This window comes from Staurois parvus, unplaced genomic scaffold (genome assembly GCF_062004578.1).
Source record: "Staurois parvus isolate SC_StPar_1 unplaced genomic scaffold, SC_StPar_1.0 ptg000155l, whole genome shotgun sequence".
Lineage (NCBI taxonomy): Eukaryota > Metazoa > Chordata > Amphibia > Anura > Ranidae > Staurois > Staurois parvus.
Genome location: NW_028317951.1, coordinates 26,205,138 through 26,223,419, shown reverse-complemented (window position 1 = coordinate 26,223,419; position 18,282 = coordinate 26,205,138). Strand labels below are relative to the sequence as shown.

The 18,282-nt window shown below is 40.7% G+C and overlaps 1 protein-coding gene and 1 long non-coding RNA gene across 6 annotated transcripts in view; one reads left to right on the top strand and one right to left on the bottom strand.

The window, feature by feature from the left end:
* Positions 1-18,282, bottom strand: part of LOC149463348 (uncharacterized) — a 903,925-nt gene that overhangs the window by 346,913 nt on the left and 538,730 nt on the right. For 2 of the 5 annotated variants that reach the window (XR_016312470.1, XR_016312471.1), the window contains one exon: positions 677-847. The exons of the other annotated variants lie outside the window; for them this stretch is intronic. The gene's annotated coding sequence lies outside the window, so the exon portion shown is untranslated. The remainder of the gene's footprint in view (positions 1-676; positions 848-18,282) is intronic. 5 annotated transcript variants of the gene reach the window in all.
* The window catches only part of LOC149463351 (uncharacterized), a 71,510-nt gene that overhangs the window by 6,818 nt on the left and 46,410 nt on the right, over positions 1-18,282 (top strand). The gene's annotated exons all lie outside the window — the stretch shown is intronic.

The window sequence follows — 18,282 nt, the reverse complement described above, 5'->3', positions numbered from 1 at the left end:
TTTAAGTATAATTGATAGGCATTCTGGGATTTTCCAAATCTCTTATGGGGCCTCACACTGTAGCATAACTAATTTAATTAGGTGTGACAAACAACCTGCACTCAGGAAGATTACAGTAAATTTGCCAGCTACACCTCAAAGGTTCAGCACAGCACAACACCTATCTTTAGGCTCTGCTATTATTTCCCATTTAGACAGCATCGAGTGCTGTGTACCACAACATGAAAACATAGCCAATTAATAATCTTAAGTATCAGGTAATGTAAATAGACTATTCCAGTTACTGCTGGTCAGAAGACAATGACATACTGTTACCAATTTGCTGGCAGCAGCGATCGCTAAACACAAAATAATCCTCTTGGTAATTTCTGACTGAAAATATGTGGAAAAAACTGTGACCACACAGTTGACAACAGTATGTTTGTCAAATGCTATTATTCATTTCTTTCTGGCACCCTTTCCTCAGACTAATTACTAGTGAGTTGTCATAGCCTTGTGATTTCTTGTCAGTTCTGTTGACCTAATCTTGGCTTAGAAGAATTTAGCTTCCCTTTTTTTTTCTTAAAGCAAGAGAAAAGACAAACATGCTTGTCAACTTAGCCCACCCACATATCAGTGAGCCAACAATTCCTTAGCGTGGTTCACCACACACCAGCTTCACCTGACTGCCTCTTACCTGGTGCGTGACTTTCAATTGAATATTCCAACAATGTGCAACTTGTGTTTGGCAAATGAATTGTAAGGATGCCAGCTGCCAGATGTCTTCATTCTTATAACACCTTCAAGACTGCTCCTGGCAGAGATCCATATACAAAACAAGCTTAGCGGTAATTGCACTGTCCATGCACTGCAGAGGTGAAAAAAAGGGAGAAAAAAAAAAAGACAACTAAATTGGGGTAGTGAGAGAACAATAGATTTATAGACTGGTATGTTCACGACTCTATATACATACTGTATATATATATATATATATATATATATATATATACACACACCCAAACACACCTGCACAAGCTCATACATATAAATACCCAAACTTATGAAGAAAGGTTTTAAATCCTAAAGGATGTCTACAGGGAGTTTTCTTTTCCACATGAAAAAAATGCAAAACAACATGGAGGCTACCATTTCTGACCCCCTTTAAAAAAAAAATTCTGGTTGCAAGGTTATCATGCTGAGATTTTAAAACTTTGCTTCTCTGACCTGACACAAATATTTGTAACCTGGACTGTAGATGATAACTGCTGTGGAACATCTTACTTTGTTGCTGCTGGTTTAAACTTCTGCATTGTGGACAGGGTTAAAGTAAATGATCATTAGTGCAGAAGTGCAGCAGCCATCTTTAAGAAGACCATTTTGGAATACTTATTTATAGAATGTCTCCATTGCAGGGGGCAGCCATCTTAGCTGGGTTTAGAGGAGAGTGATAGGCTGATGCAACAGTGCAAGTTGAAGTGTAGCGTGAAGGCTTCAGAGAGGAAAGAGAGAGAGAGCATCACAGAGTTGCAGTGAAGGAAGAACAGTGGTCAGAGTTTGATAGAGCTATCTGATGCTGTGCTATTCAGGAAAAGAGTGCTAATCAGAAACAGCTACTGCCATTATACTCTGTGCAATGCAACATGTGAGGGGACCCTGATCCTGAGACCCAACACTGGAAATCGGTGTTTCATTTGTTCGACATGGTGAGTGACTGTGACCATCAGCAGACCCCTGACCATCAGGAGAGGACCATTGGCTGCTGGCCACTAGCTTGCATGGGAGGACCTTTGCGAACCTACATGAAAATGCCTGGATTTTTGAGAGGGCCTACTGTGATAAAAGGCACCTTGGCCACTATCTTTTCTTGTTTCTATGAAATAATTCTGCCCCAGAGGGGTTGCCTCAGGTCCTCTTTTTTGGGGACAATCCAGTGCCCCTTAGGATTACAAATATATTACTAGAGAGGGCTCCCACCCACCACTTGTAAGGAAGGAAAAGAGGATTGTGCTAGTAGGATTGAAAAAGAGAGATCATAGCAAATTCTATCCCTCTCTGACATAAACATCACTTTTACTGAATCAGACCAAGAGTCCAGAGACCCAGAAGAAGTTGACCTTGGTCTGGTAAGGGACTAACATCATTAAAATCAAGTTAATGTATTTGTGCTTTTTTCAAGGGCCCCAACTTTGCGGACCAAAATTTTTTTTTAATAAATCATTGGCCAGAAGGACAAAATGGGGACTGTCATAGCAAGCAAGGACTGTCTTTATATACTTTTTCTAGGTAAATTCAGTTCAGTTACAGTAATTACTAATCATCAGAATACTGCAGGTGTTTAACCAGTTGCAAACCACCCCACGCAGATATACTGCTGCTGGGCGACCACTCTGCACTGGATCACATATCTGATACATGATCTGGCTCTTCTGGGTAGGGGTGCACACACGTGTGCATCCTCCCTCTGCCCCGGCTGTGTCAGTGACTTTTACACGCAATTTGCCATTGATTTTTAAGACATAGATATAGAGGTACCACCACCTATTGGTGGTCATAGTAGATCATGAGATAATTGAAAATGTTGTTATGGGCTGTGCTATCCCAGCTCTAACCCAGAGCCTCAATAGAAGGCTCATGACAAAGATTTTTAGTCAAAGTCCCTATAAATAATCTAACATGTTCATAAGAATAAATCAGCCTCTGTTTTATTATAGTCTGGTTGATATGGAAATGGAGGTTGGCTTTTCCAGAGACCCTGGCTTCCATTATCATTGAATATCCATTATGATTCAGGTACTAGTGCATGGATAATACAGCCATGTGTGCAAATCTCTGAATGGGGACAAAATATATGAGCATTTTGTCCTAGAAAGGCTTAATGAATTTGAGCCCCACCAAAATTCTTTCAGATATCAACATATGTCAGAGGTACAAGGGTATATTTTTAAAAAAACTTATGCGCAACCAAAATCACAAACAGAAAACTTAGCACAAGGAACATAACATAGTGTGAGTAGGATGTGTCCCATGTGCTGATTCCTTTTTTGTCAGTGAAAATATTCCCCTCTTCTTACCACCCCCTTCCTCTGCCTCTAGAATCTTCAGGTGTGCTGGGGGCTAATACAACTTGTGGGTTATGACAGGCTTGGGTAAAAAAAGCCTAACTATACCAGTCCTTTCTGCCCAGATCCGCTATTTATAGATGCCGAACTCCAGCTTCTATAAATGAAATACAATATTTGAATGGGGGGGAGCTTTCAGTCATCCCCCATGATCATAGGTAACTCAACCCCCTCCATTCACATTTGGTATTTCATCACTTCTATGAATGACAAATCTAGTCAGAAAGAGCAGCAATAGTAAGGCTCAATGGATGAGAGGCTGTGACAGTTCCTTAGTTGTATTAAGCTCTACCAAGATAACAGCTGTTGGGAGTGGTGGAGGGGGGAGCAGGACAGAGAGAGTTTCACTAACAGAAGAGGATTCAGCACAAGGGACACATCCTATTCACTGTGAATTATGTCCCTTGTGATGATTTTCCTGTTTGTAATTTTGGCTGCACTTAGGGTTTAAGTGCACCCAGTGTTCTTCTTTGAGCTGTTTGCATGATGGTACAGAATGCCAGAGAAATAAAAACAGGATAACAATTATTAGTCAATTAAAATATAAAGTACTAAAATAAGCTTTTGCAGCAATGTAACACTTCAATCTAGAGATTACTTGCACCCTTTCTTTTCTACCACTAGATGTCCCCAGTTTAATATCTAGCATGATTTAGCCCACTTTCTCTGAGCCCAACCGGACAGTGAAGAGTTCATCTCTCTGTCACTCTGCTTTCTCTTCCTATCAGTATGTTCTAGATGGGATAATTATGAATCATTTGTACTCCTGGGATGATGGCATTCAAGTGATTCTCTTTTGGGCAGTGCTGAACTCTGCTTCTTGGAACTTCATTACTTCTTGGTCTCTAGTATTTAGGTTACTGAGATGTAATTTCTTGAAACAACATGGCTGTATACAATTGTGATCATTTGGCTTTTTGTAAACCAATTCTCCTTTCCCCTGAGAAAAAAAGAAATTTAGAAATGTGGTGGGATTAAAGAGAATTGTACCCAATATCTCTGATCATACAGTTCTATTGGTAGCCTTTCTTTAAAATGTGCTCTAATAAATGATGTTTTATGTAACTTTGTGTATGAATATGTTGAATGCCTAGAAAGTCTCATCCATGTTTTTTGCTTTAATGTGTTTAGGGATGTTGCCATTCGTGTGATGGGTGGAATCACTTTCAGATATTTTTGAGGCTATCTGTATGCTCTTTATCAGCATATAAAATGATTGGCACCTTTCACTGATACTTCCTTTTACATTCCTGCTCTGCTAAACTAGAGCCCTGTACATATAATGAGAATATTGGACAAACAATCGTCCATTTGTTTGTATACTAGTATCCATATTGGAAATAAAGAGATTTCTAAAAGGTACAAAAATTCTTGTACGTCAGAATAAAAATTCGGAAGTGTTGTAATGTATTGTATTGTATTTGTATTGTATTTTAGGACAAAACTGTGCTGATTAAATGAAAATCGTATGATCTGGTATCGTACGAGAAACATTTTCATGCTTGTTCCTTCAAATAATTTTGGATGAAAGCTTTGTACTAACAATCAGATTATCGTATGAACGCTTCGAAAGCAGTATTTTTCTACATTTTTCTGATCATGTATACTAGGTTTAGGTCCTATGCAAGTATTTAAACTGATTGCATTTAATAAAAATACATTTAACAATGTGCCAATAATTATAGAGCTGTATTCATTTGCATCTTTTTTAGATGTCTAGAGTTCAGCTTTAAAAGAGAAGTATGGGAATGGTTTTTATTTAAAAATGATACTTACCTAGGTAGATGCAGCATTGGTCTGCTGTCTACTCTGACCTCCCCCCCCCCCCCCACCTGTGCTCACTAGAGTGCTGGGCTGTGGAGGGGAAGGGAGTGGCTGGCTCAGACTTTCAGCGACTTGCTGAGAGGCTGAGCCAGGTAGTGCTCCAGACTTTGGGGTGGATCCCGACTTTAAACTCTGGATCTTTTCCCAGCCTGGACCAGCTGAGTGACATCAGCCAACAGCAGACTTCAGGCCGCTGTCAGCTGAAAATGGGTCACAGGAGTGCAGAACGAACTGCACTCCTGTGACCCACAGAAGTACAGCCAAAAGAGCTTTGGCTGTACTTCTCCTTTAAAGCTATTTTCTTTGGAAAAAAATGCCATAGACATTTTGTAGATGAGTGCAAATGTCTTTTATTTCTCATCTGAAAAAGATCTTCCAAGATGAATTTCCAGCTTGAGACATCAGGGTCCCCTCTCAGCAAGTATAATAGTAAAATGATGTGGCTGGAGTATTCCAGGTTTTGTCAAATGGATTGTATTTACCGGTGGTTGAAGGACGTATCTTACTGAAGATAAAAAGCAAGTAAATTGCCTATGGAGTAACTAGTTTGTATTACTGTGGGAGTCATTAAAAAAAAATTACAATTTAAAAAAATGCAATTCAATATGTAAACAGGGATATGAGACAAAGCACAATGCTATTTTAATTTTGTTCAGGAAAATGTAGGCACATAACAAGTAAATAAGATGAAGTATCAGAAGTACATGAGCTTCATGACCTCAAGAATCTTGTCATAATTGCACCCTAGGTTCTAAACATGATGGCACTGAGGATTTGAAGCTTGAACATGAACTGATAAGAAATGTGTAGCCTCCATGGGCTTAAAAAGGGTATACTGTGCAGACGTTTCTCGGCAAGCACTTACACAAAAAAAAACAAGCTCTACATTTGAATTCCAACAACAGCACTACCTGCCTGGAGTTTGCATGTTATCCCTGTGCCTGCGTGGGTTTCCTCCAGGTACTCCAAAGACATGCTGGTAAGTTATTTGGATCTTGTCTAAATAGGCCCTAGTATGAATGAATTTTAGGGACCTTAGATCTTAGGCTCCTTGAGGGCGGGGACTGATGTGCATGTACAATAGGTATGCAAACACCTATAATGACTAAACAACAAATAACCCGCGCTACTTTATACCAAACAATTTGTGACCAAAATAATTGTGCCAACTAAACAAATAAAATGTGTTAAAGAATGCTGCTGCTCAAAAGTGAATTACACTAATAAACAATAAATACCATTAAACACAGCACATTACAAAATAAAGTCCTTATATCTAGTGCTTCATGCTCATGTGCTCCAATACAGTGTCACATGCTCTGAAGAAAAATACAAAATGAATATCCCGTGCCTTGAAACAAATTTCAACCGCATAGTGCTCAGTGATCCCTCCCCTGTGCACTCCATACTCACCAGATATGGTGGACTCCTAGCATTGTGGGCTAAAGGGTCAAAAACGCTTATTTCTGGTGGGATGTGCTCACATATATTTCCAGAATTCAGTGGAGTACCAGACCCATGGTTGTAATGTAAAAAGTTAGAGCAGCATAAAGATGGCTCCGGAGTGCCGCTGGTTTGCGTGCGCTCCACTCACTGGACGTGACGTCACACCAAACAGCCAGAAACTGGAAATTGCATCTACGCGTTTCACTCCTACAGGGCATCCTCATAGACCCTATGAGGACACCCTGCAGGAGGGGCAAAACACGTTGATGTGCTGTGTTAATTAGTAATCATTACCTAAATTGACTGCCAACAATGAAAGCATTCCAAGTGTAGGAGCATTGCTGGCTGAGCTGAATTTTTTAATACTCCTCGGACACTTAAAGGAAATCTGTGGTGAAAGCATACACTTTAATAACATCAGCATTGTAATAACAAAACAAACAATAGTTATATTTGTCAATCCAAAACAAACGTACTTGAAAAATCTCCTTTCACGTTATGGGTACTGCCTGTCTGTTGGCCATGTCTTTCTACAAATTCTTTGATTACCTGCATGATTTGCAGCTTCTCCTCTGCCATATAATTTTATTTGCTAAGGACTACATATCCCATGGTACATTGTTACCTGCAAGCAGTAATTCCTGTACTGACTCTGCCTACTAAAACTCCTCCTCTCAGCACATCTGTAGTTCAGAAAGCAGGCTCTGTGAAATGTGTGACACAGCTGTGCATATTAACAGGCATAGTGAATACGTGTCACAGAATTCACAGTCAGTTCACACTGAATCTCGCTTTGAAATCGTACGACTTCACGTGAAGTCGCACGATTTCAAAGCCGCATGTCTGTGCAACAACAGGTGTGACTTGACCAACATCTGTGCAAATTCATGCACAGATGTCTATGCAAGTCACACCTGAAATTGACAAAAATAGTGCAGCAACCTTTTTTTAAAATCGGTGTGGCACCACAAAGTCGGAGTCGCACCGATTTAAACGGTTACATTGCGGACAATAGGGTGCAGCTTGTCATGTAATTTGAAACTGTCAAATCACATGACAAGTCACACCGATGTAAACCAAGGGTTAAGGAAGTAAATGTGTGGGGATCTTCATAAAATAAGTTTACAAACATCAAAATTATTCATATTAATAGGAGTAGGCTAGAAAGAATTTAAATACAATGTGAAAATTAAAGTAGAACTATAAGCAATACATTTTTTTTCATTTTGGACAGAGTAAGGCAGGGTTATAACCCCGGTCAGTTTTTGCCATCTGTGTCCCACTGGGGAGATTTACCTTCACTTTCTGCCCCATAGCCAAAACAGGGAGTGAGAGGAAATCCATATTAACCACTTGCCTACCAGGCACTTATACCCCCTTATTTACCAGGCCAATTTTCAGCTTTCAGCGCTGCCGAACTTTGATTGACAATTGCGCAGTCATGCAACATTGTACCCATATGAAATTTTGATCATTTTTTTCTCACAAATAGAGCTTTCTTTTGGTGGTATTTAATTGCCACTGGGCACTTTACTTTTTGCGCTATAAATAAAAATTTGCCAAAAATTTGAAAAAAAAAAAATAAGTTTCTTTGTTTCTATTATAAAATTTTTCAAACAGGTAACTTTTCTCCTTCACTGATGTGCGTTGATGAGGCAGCACTGATGGGCACTGATAGGCAGCACTAAAGGGCACTGATAGGCAGTACTAATGAGGTGGCACGGATAGGCGGCACTGATAGACAGCACTAATGAGGTGTCACGGATAGGCGGCACTAATATGCAGCACTGATAGGCGGCACTGATAGGTGACACTGATGATGGGTACTGATAGACGGCACTGACTGACATCACTGCTGGGCACTGACTGACATCACTGCTGGGCACTGACTGGCGGCACTGACTGGCACAACCGCTGGGCACTGACTGGCGGCACTGACTGGCAGCACTGCTGGGCTGCACTGGTGGGTGGCACTGGTGGGCAGCACTGGTGGGTGGGCACAGGTGGGTGGCACTGGTGGGCACAGGTGGGTGGCACTGGTGGGCACAGGTGGGTGGGCACAGGTGGGTGGCACTGCTGGGCACAGGTAGGTGGCACTTCTGGGCACAGGTGTGTGACATTGCAGAGTGGCACAGGTGGGTGCACTGCTGGGCACAGGTGGGTGCACTGCTGGGCACAGGTGGGCGCACTGCTGGGCACAGGTGGGCGGAGCTAGTGGGCGCACTGCTGGGCACAGGTGGGCGGAACTTGCGGGTGGCACTGCTGGGCACCGATCATCAGGGCACTGATCATCAGTGCCCTGATGATCGGTGCCGATCCCCGCTCTGACAACTGCCGGTTCTCGGCAGTACTTTCCTCACGATCTGACAGCGTGAGGAAAGTGCAGCCGAGAACCGGCACTTGCATTTCCCTCTGATCAGCGTGTCTTTGGACACCGCTGATCAGGTGGTAAAAGGCCGCTGTGATTGGCCTTTTACCACATCACGTGATCAGCTGTGTCCGTAGGACACAGCGATCACGGAGATCGCCGGGTGCGCGCCCCCTGGGGCGCGCAGGAGAGCGCGTTCTGGGGGGACGTCATATGACGTCCACTCAGAACTGGCCGGCCGCAGTGCAGCCGTCATTCGGCTATCTGCGGTCGGCAACAAGTTAACTACTTCACCCCCAAGCCTATTCTGACACTTCTCTCTTACATGTAAAAATCAGCATTTTGTTTTTGCTAGAAAATTACTTAGAACCCTCAAACATAATATATTTTTTAAACAAAGGCCCTAGGGAATAAAATGGTGGATATTGCAATTTTGAATGTCATATGTTATTTGCACAGCGTTTGGTAAAATATAAAACGTGATGATATGCTGAGTATATAGATAATGTCACACTTTAAAATTATGCAGGCTCGTGAAATGGCTACAAACTATGGTACTTAAAAATCTACATAGAGAACACTTAAAAAGCTTTTACAGGTTACCAGTTTAAAGTTAAACAGGAGGTCTGGTGCTAGAATTATTGCTCTCACTCTGACATTTGTAGGGGGACGTGGATGGGATGCTTTAACATATTTTTGGAAAATTTTTATTATTTGTTTGACTTTATTTTACACTGCAACTTTATTTTATTGATAATTCATTGGTCATTATGAACAACACCCCTTGTGATAGCTGGAGCAGTGACAGGTCCTCTTTATGGAGAGATCTCAAATCTATTAGATCCCATATCTCTCCTTTGCCCTTAAAATCACTTGATCAAATCAAGATCGGTTTGATTAGATGCTTTCACAAGCCAGTAATGGCTTGTTTACATCTGAGCAAAACTGCAAGTGACAAAATACTGGACCATAGTGATCTCTATGGTCAGCTGTCCCAGCCTCCCCAGTGGGATGGTAGAGGCCAGAAAGGCAGTGAAAGGTAGCTGCAGGCCTCATCCTGGTATAACCACATCAACCTTGCAATGTACAAGTACAACGCGAAGACTGAAGTGTTTAAGGGAATCTTTTGGGGCCCCCCAGGTTGCCAGAACCCCATTGGAAGGCTTCCTCAAAAAACGTTTTGCCTTTAGTTATACTTTGTATTTCAATAGTTTTTATTAGTTTTAAGCAGTATAAAACAGAGGCGACAAAACATGCCCCCACAGGGGCTATCAATTGCACCGATAAGATAAAAAACATAATTATAAAAGAAAAACAGTGCTCTAACTTCAACAAGGCAAAAGGTACGCCCACGCAGGGGCCATCAATGGCACATAGGTTACAATGACGGTAATGAAATTCTAACTGCAATTAAAGGCAACTGTCAACTATCACCCAAAAAAACTAACAGAAATGGAGAGAAAGAAAGAGAAGAGAAATAAGAGGAGAGAAAAAGAAAAAAAAAGAGAAGAGGAGGCAGAGATCCAGGAGCGCCACCATCAAACGCCAGTGCCTAACGCCAGTACATCCCCATACTAGCCAAAGGAAGCGTGGGAAAGGCATATTGCAACCATGGTTCCCATATTTTCGAGAATTTACATTGGGAGTCGTTGCATATGCTCGACATCTGCTCATTAAGCATCATATTGGTCATACGATCCCGCACCCCCTGAAAAGGGACAAACGGACTCTTCCAGGCCTGAGCAATTGTTCTGGTGGCCGACAGAAACAAATAGGACGCCAGCTTCTGCTGATGAGCAAAGAGACCCGGTATGGGGCAGCCTTTAGTTATACTTTAATGTATTAGTTTCCATTTTGGCCACAGATACAAATTAAAATGGCTTTAGGACAAAACCAGTTTAAATGTTATACAGCTTTAATAGTCAATAACCTAAATCTTAATATTTAGAATTATTAAAACTGAACTGCAGGTAGATATAAAAGACACAAACTAACACAGCTCTGATTTCATCAATACATCATTAAATGTATTTTTATAAATGCAACCAGTGCACCTGTCTTTGACTTGAATTCAACCTCTTGCAATCTTCTGTACGGTAGAGCTCTTTTGGCCCTACTTCTCCTGGGGATCAAAGGAGTGCACCTTGTTTTACGCTCAAGTGACATGTTTTCAGCTGACAGTGGGTTAAAGCCCACTGTTGGCTGACATCACTGAGCCAGAGAGATTTCAACTTTTACCAGTTCCCTACCGCGCTATAGCCAAAGGACGGCTACAGCGCGGTTGTCTGGTTTTGGGACAACGTCCATGGATGGCATTCCGGAACACGTCCCCTGAGTGCCCCCAGCGGCACACACCCGGTGCCGCCGGTGATCGCTGTGTCCTATGGACACAGCTGATCACGGGATACGGTAAACGGCCAATCATGGTGGACTTTTACCACTTGACCAGCTGTGTCCAATGATACAGCAGATCAACGGGTAAATACAATTGCCGGTTATTGGCTGCATTTTCCTCACACTTTCACAGTGTGAGGAAAGTACTGCCGATAACTGGCAATTGTCAGAGAAGTGATCAGCACTGATGATCAGTGCCCTGATGATGTGCGCCCACCTGTGCCACCCACCTGTGCCCAGCAGTGCTGCCAACCTGTACCCAAGCAGTGCCACCCACCTGTGCCCTGCAGTGCCACCCAGCATTGCCACCCACCTGTGCTCAGCAGTGCCATCCATCCATGTTGCCCAGCAGTGCCACCATCAGTGCTGCCCAGCAGTGCCACCTATCAATGCAGCATCATCAGTGCCAGCTCATCAGTGCTGCCTATCAATGCCACCTATCAGTGCCTCCAATCAGTGCCGCTTATCCTTTTCACCTCATTGGTGCCCCTAAGTGCTGACTATCAGTGCCCATCAGTGCTGATATCAGTGCAGTCTCATCAATGCAAATCAGTGAAGGAGAAAAATTACCTGTTTGAAAAATTTTATAATAGAAACAAAGAAAATTTAAAAAAAATGTAATTGCTCTTTTTTTGTTTATAGCACAAAAAACACCCAGTGGTGATTAAATACCACCAAAAGAAAGCTCTATTTGTGTGAAAAAAATGATATAAATGTCATATGGGTACAGAGTTGCATGACAGCGCATTTGTCATTCATTCAAAACACGACAGCGCTGAAAGCTGAAAATTGGCCTAGGCAGGAAGGGGGTATAAGTGCCCAGTAGGCAAGTGGTTAAAGTTGGGATCTACCTAGATGCCTAAACAGCAGCAGGCTCAGCCTCTCAGCACACTGCTGAAAGCCTGAGCAAGTTGCTCCCACCTCTTCCACAGCCTGGTGCTCCAGTGAGCACTGAAGGGGCAGAGCAGAAAGCTGGAGGCTGATATTCACCGGCTCTCTGCTCACTGAAGACTGGAAACCAAGCAATCAACTTTTAGTTCACTTAGTTCTTGGTCTTAGAAGTGGCAGGGGACAGATGCAGCATCAGGCAAATTGTTTATTTTTTTTTTAATTCCTGAACTTCTTTTTAAAATGCAGTAAAGGAAAATCTGATATCCTGTCTTGCCAGAGAGGACTGTGCTGTGTGACAGGGTGGATATACAGATCCTTTGGCAGATAAAACAGCTCTCTTATATGTACTTTATCTGTGCATTAGCATTTTAACTGAAGTTCAGCTGTAGAGATAAACTATAGTGACTTTTGGTTTCAAAAAACGGGACACACACCAAGGCACAAGAATCTGACAACTTTAATGATGGACAGCATACACTGCATGCTTCCACCACAGATCTGCCCCATAGCTTGAATCCGAGTGTGTACATAGAGTGGTCTCCTGGGCCTTGAACCTGGCTAACCACAGTGTAAAGAATGAGTAGGCAGCTTAGATGCAGTCAGATCTTCTAATTCTAGTTGCTTTTGGTTTTTGCAGATTTCTAAGTTTATAATATTATCGTCTGTATTATGTGTATGAAATCCTCATTTTGCAAATAGTCATTACAGAGTGCTTTAAATCTTTAATGTGTGCAGTGTATACTGTGATGTCTAACAGCAAAGCCCAGCACTGGATGCACATCGTAGATAAATTCTACAGACTGTAGATGTAAGATGGTTCTGTCTTTACTATTGGAGGAAGCAGGGGCGGACTGACCATTTGGAAACTCGGGCACTGCCCGAGGGCCCAGGGTCAGTAGGGGGCCCCATGAGATGCCCCTGGTACCTTTTTCATAGGCTTATTTGAGTTTGGGCAAGGACACAGGGGCCCCATGATCCCCTATTGCCCGGGGGCCCCATGAGTTGTCAGTCCACCCCTGGGAGGAAGTAGATAGATGGATACCTACTCTGACTCATTCAGTTTTATCTTTCAGCCAACGTATTTCAGGAGCTCAACACCCTACCCCCCACTACCAGTTTCTAAAAGGGCTAAAAACAGTTCATGCAGAAACCTGAATTGAAGAAGCTTCTTTAATTCAGGTACCTGCATGAACTGTTTTCAGCCCTGAAGAATGGAGCCCTGAAACATGTTCGCTGTTGCATAATAAAATGTTTCAAAAGACAGTACAACTAGTGTAGTGCTCCAATCCTTTCAACATTTTATAAATTCTCCCAAGAGTTCAGAAGGACACCACAGTTGCTGGTGAGCAGCAACCCATCACATATTGCCATTAGGTCCAGTTTTCCTACACCATAAAAAGATCAATCAGTTATACAGTATATGCAGTCCTAGACCTTTTGTTTAAAGTCTGTATTCACAGTATGTCAGTAATAGATCTAAAACATCAAAATAACTGACTCACATTTGACACCTGGTTGCAAGGGGTAAATATGACGTATTTATATTCAATATTTCATACTTTCCTAATAGAAATATAACATTGGTTTTTACTGCTAAAAATAATATATAAATAAAATATACGGAGTAACACTATACATTCCCTTTAAATTATTGCTAGACAACTTTTTTGGTCACTAATAACAGCATGTCAACAAACAAACAAACAAAAAAAGCATTTCCAGTGCTTTATAACATGTGTGCAGTCATAGCAAAGTAAACATTATTGTCTTCAGTTAAGAGTGTCTTCCTAAGCAGACCAGCGGATTCTGTGACTCTGAAGGGGCTCGCACAGAATAAGGATTAATGAAGGATTATGTCATAATGACTTGGCAGAGCAAATCCAGTGCTTGTCTAGTACTGCCAAAGTACAGTTCTCATTTCCAGCAAGCAAAGTCTATCAAGGAGCAAGCACAGAGACTCTTTAGAAATGGAAAGTCCAATGCATAATAATGCCTAACTCTTCTTGTGCCAAAGCGCTTCAGAACTTTTGAGGTGAAAGGTCAGTGCTGTGATTCACAGGGGCCTGATCCTTATCTAAGCTTTTTGCAACAAAATGAGTGTTCAGTAGTCTTATTAAAGAAATGTTTGTTCCTCTGTTATGAACTGAAAAGAAAGCAACACAATGTACTTTTCCACACCACAGTTCAAATTAACCACTTTTTAATGCATGCATATTTATTTACTTAGTAAGAATACATTCTAAAAATAAATCTTTAATTGTCTGAGTTTATCTAAGCTATATACATCAGCATATATCTAAATACAATTGTTCTAACACTATAAGCATGTATACATTAACTTCAGTACTTGTAATCTTGTCATTTACTACTATGCTGACTGCATTACAATAGAATGTGTGTAATGTTTCCTTACATTTTAAATAAGCACACAAAACATTGTTTTTGACATTTTTTTCTGATAAAATGGTTTACTTTTATTTTACTAAAATGGCAAGGTTGTAGTCTTTTAAGTCATTGAATTTCTTATTTTAAAGGATGATTCCTTTCATATTTTATCCCTTTTTCCTAGTTTTTTTTTGTAATGAAAGGGTCGTTTTCAGAAGAGGATTTAATTAAAATCCACTTAAAAGATAAATAAAGCGTATTAAAGCGCATAATCCATATTCAAAGTAGAGAGGTCACTTGAACAAACTTTTCAAACCAGATTTATAAGGCAGATACCATAAATAAAAAAGGATTAACTGTTTTAAGTCCACAATAATGTATTCCATAAAGCAATACATGGATCCTCAATATATGTGTAAATGTCCCATAGCGAAGCATCTTTTGAGTGGCCAGCAATCTGCCATGTAGGTCTGAGCCCCACCTAACAGCTCTTAAAATATGTATTCGGAAAGTACAAATAGGCTGCATATATTTGCAATCTTTTTGTAGTAAGCTTTACAACTAATGACCTCAAGCAATGTCATGCATGTAAAACAAAATTACCAGACCACCCTGGTTTCAGCAGTCTTAAGATACCGAATAATACTCTTGATTTGTATTCAAATTCAGATGGCTGGAACAAAAACTACACATAGTAATAAAGATAAACCTATTTCATAGTTCCACTTTGCAAAGCATGTCTCTTCACTCAGGTTCCAATATGACAGGGCTTCATGTAAGTAGACAATTATCTAAGCTTAATTCTACCAACGGCAGCATATTAAATACATGCAAAGGGCTTGTGAAACAGCATCCATAGCCTGCAGGGATAAAACACTCATCAGTTGTTCTTCAGACCACTAGCGATTCAAAATGCCCCTGCCCATGCTGACATCTAGTGAAATCGTAGTTTGAGCTTCATTCAGAATCAAGCTCAGCAAAGCCTGATTTTAGGATGACTTCCCCTGGCAACCTGCCTCCCCCCACCTACATGCACTGCAGGCTAATTTCTGTCCCACCACTCTGAATGAAAGAAGTCCTTTTACTTAACTGCAGCAGTTGGCACATTGCCCTTTTCATGGACCAAACCAACCATCATCTTGGATGTAACAAATTAGTACATTCTCGGAATAATAATAAGTCCAGGCATGAAAACACCATTGTTTTTATTTGGAAGAGAAGTAACTGCATCTGAGACATGTGACTTTTCACTGTTTTTCTATGCTGGCAAACTGCAGCTTGGGGCACAAGCATATTATTTTAGATCCAATTATTTATATATATACAGAAGTTATGTATCATATGTTTCCAGTTTAGATATACATTTATTAAGAAAGTGCAAGTTATTTAGGTATATGCATTTTGGTGCAACTTATTGCTAACAATCAAACTGCTCTATTGTATGCATCTGACTAAAAAAAATGTAAACATAATTAGTTGCATGAAAATAGACATAAAATAACTGCCAAATATAAAGTAGCAACAACAAAAATCAGCAACTTTGGACAAAATTACAGCTCTCCAGGTTTAAATTAAATCTTAAAGTACTCTTACTCAATGAGGGGTTCCTAGATACCCGATTTATCCAACAATTGCCTGCTATACTAGGTAAATTCTACTTAAAAATGAATGCTAACAAAACACTTTTTTCTATATATATTGAACTTTACTGAAAAGAAAAAAAAACATATTAAGCTAACCTGTGTGCTGACATAGGTCAACACAGTCTTTGTATGCTATAGGTAGTAACTTTAAAGTGCCTCTGCTGCTTCCCAAATAGCTCAGCCAGGAGTCACCAGAGAAACTTGAGCCTAGATATACCTCCATCTTGTCCAACCATGCAGAGTTGTGAGAGACCCTAAAAGCTATTTTTGAAGATTTAAGATTTCACTAGGAAGCAGTGCAGGATAGCAGCATGTAAAGTTGATTAACGTAGGTCTGAACCTGATAAAAAAGATCCCACATAAGCTTCAACAATGTAATGAGTTTTCAAAAATTGCATTTCTTTTTTTTTTTGCAGCTTTCAATAAAAGAATAGCTGGTGGCATGGATGCTGTTAGAAATCATGGGGCCCCACACAGCCTACTTAGAATGGCCTCCTGCGAAAATATCAAAATTATATTTTCACTAAAAATCCTTATTAGCAGACAAAGTTTCTGCTAAATCTACAAGTTAATAAATAGTCTTTTTTTTAAATGTGGCTATTGCTGTGTACAGGCAGCCTATGTTATGCTATGGGGACGCAGCAGCTGTATGAACACAGCTGCAGGTTGTTATTTGGCAGGTGACAGGTGAGTCGATGCAGGTGTATGGCCTCCAAGATCTGACAATGTGAATTTGGGGCCACTCACCCACACCTGCACACTTACCAAATTATGACCTGCAGCTATGTTCATGTAGTCACTGCATCCTCACAAATGAGCCCTTAATTTATGATTTTTTTACAATGTTTAAAAATTATTTTTAACAGTTTTTTAAAATTATTGTTTACAATTAGTTTTTAAAAAGCTGTTGGGGGGCACTTGGGTGAAATATAAGTCTAAGCAGACTCCTGACATCTCACCTCTAGGACACATATTCTTCAATTCCTTTCTCTACAGCCTCAGTTGCACTGCAGATGAATGAACAGAAGACAGAGGCTCCTGTTCATTCATAAACTGAAGCATATTAAATACAGTTATGGACACAGGATAGATTGGTACATGTCACTCACTGTGTTCATTTAAAAAAGGAAGGGGCCAGTAAATGACATATTTACTGGTCCCTTCCTCCACTCCTGTTCCTGAACATCCCCCTGTGTTCCCAGAGGGAAGCCGGAAGCACTGTGGGGGGCGATATTGTGATATTGTGCTAGCTGTGGGTTTCTTGTACTGAAATTAGTACCACTTTAACTCAACACTGATTACCTGTAAAGGCTTTTAAAGCATCACCTATGAAAAATTTTAGGTGCCTTAATTTGTCTCCATTTTTTGGACGCATGCAATTTTGAGTCTTACTGTGTTTGGTATCTATTTACTTAATGCAACATCATTTTCTAGACTTCATTCACACCTCTGTGTTTTTTAGTGTGTTTTGCAGAAATGCACTAAAGTCCATTTAATTTGATTTCCTATGGATTTATTTTACATCTGTGCATTTTGAACCAGTGTGTCTCTTCCTAAAGAGTCAGGGACTTTTTTCCCACAGCAGATTGCATTTTGCGTGTAATAGACTTCAATTTACCTGCACCAAAAACGCAAGTCTTGCATTTTCAGTTTATTTTCTGCTAATAGGAGAGAAGGACAGTTCTATTCATGTAATGTGACTTTGATGCGACTTTGGTGTGACTTGACACTCCCTGACACTCAAGTAGCATCACAATTGCATCAAAGTAGTGCTTTTTGGCTAATAGGAAAGTATGACAATTCTATTCATGTACTGCAACTTTAATGTGACTTTACACTCTCTGACTCTCAAATAGCATCTGCCCTGGTTAACACCGAATGCGGCTTTAAAATCACGCTACTTCAGCCGAAGTAGCACAATTCAAAGCCGCCAGTCAGTGTGACTTTATGCACAGATGTCAATGCACGTCGCACGTGAAATCACCAAAAATAGTGCAGGAACCTTTTTTAAAATTGGTGCAAGTCAGAGTTGCAATGATTTGAATAGTTCCATAGACACAAATAGGATGTGACTTGTTATCAGATTGAACTGTCAATTCACATGAAAAATCAAATTGGTGTGAATGAGGGCTCAAAGTCACATCAAAGTAGTGCAGGATCCTTTATGTGTCCAAAGTTGCATGTTAGGGTTAGGGTTAAGGGCTGGTTAGGGTTAAGGGCTAGGGTAGGGTTA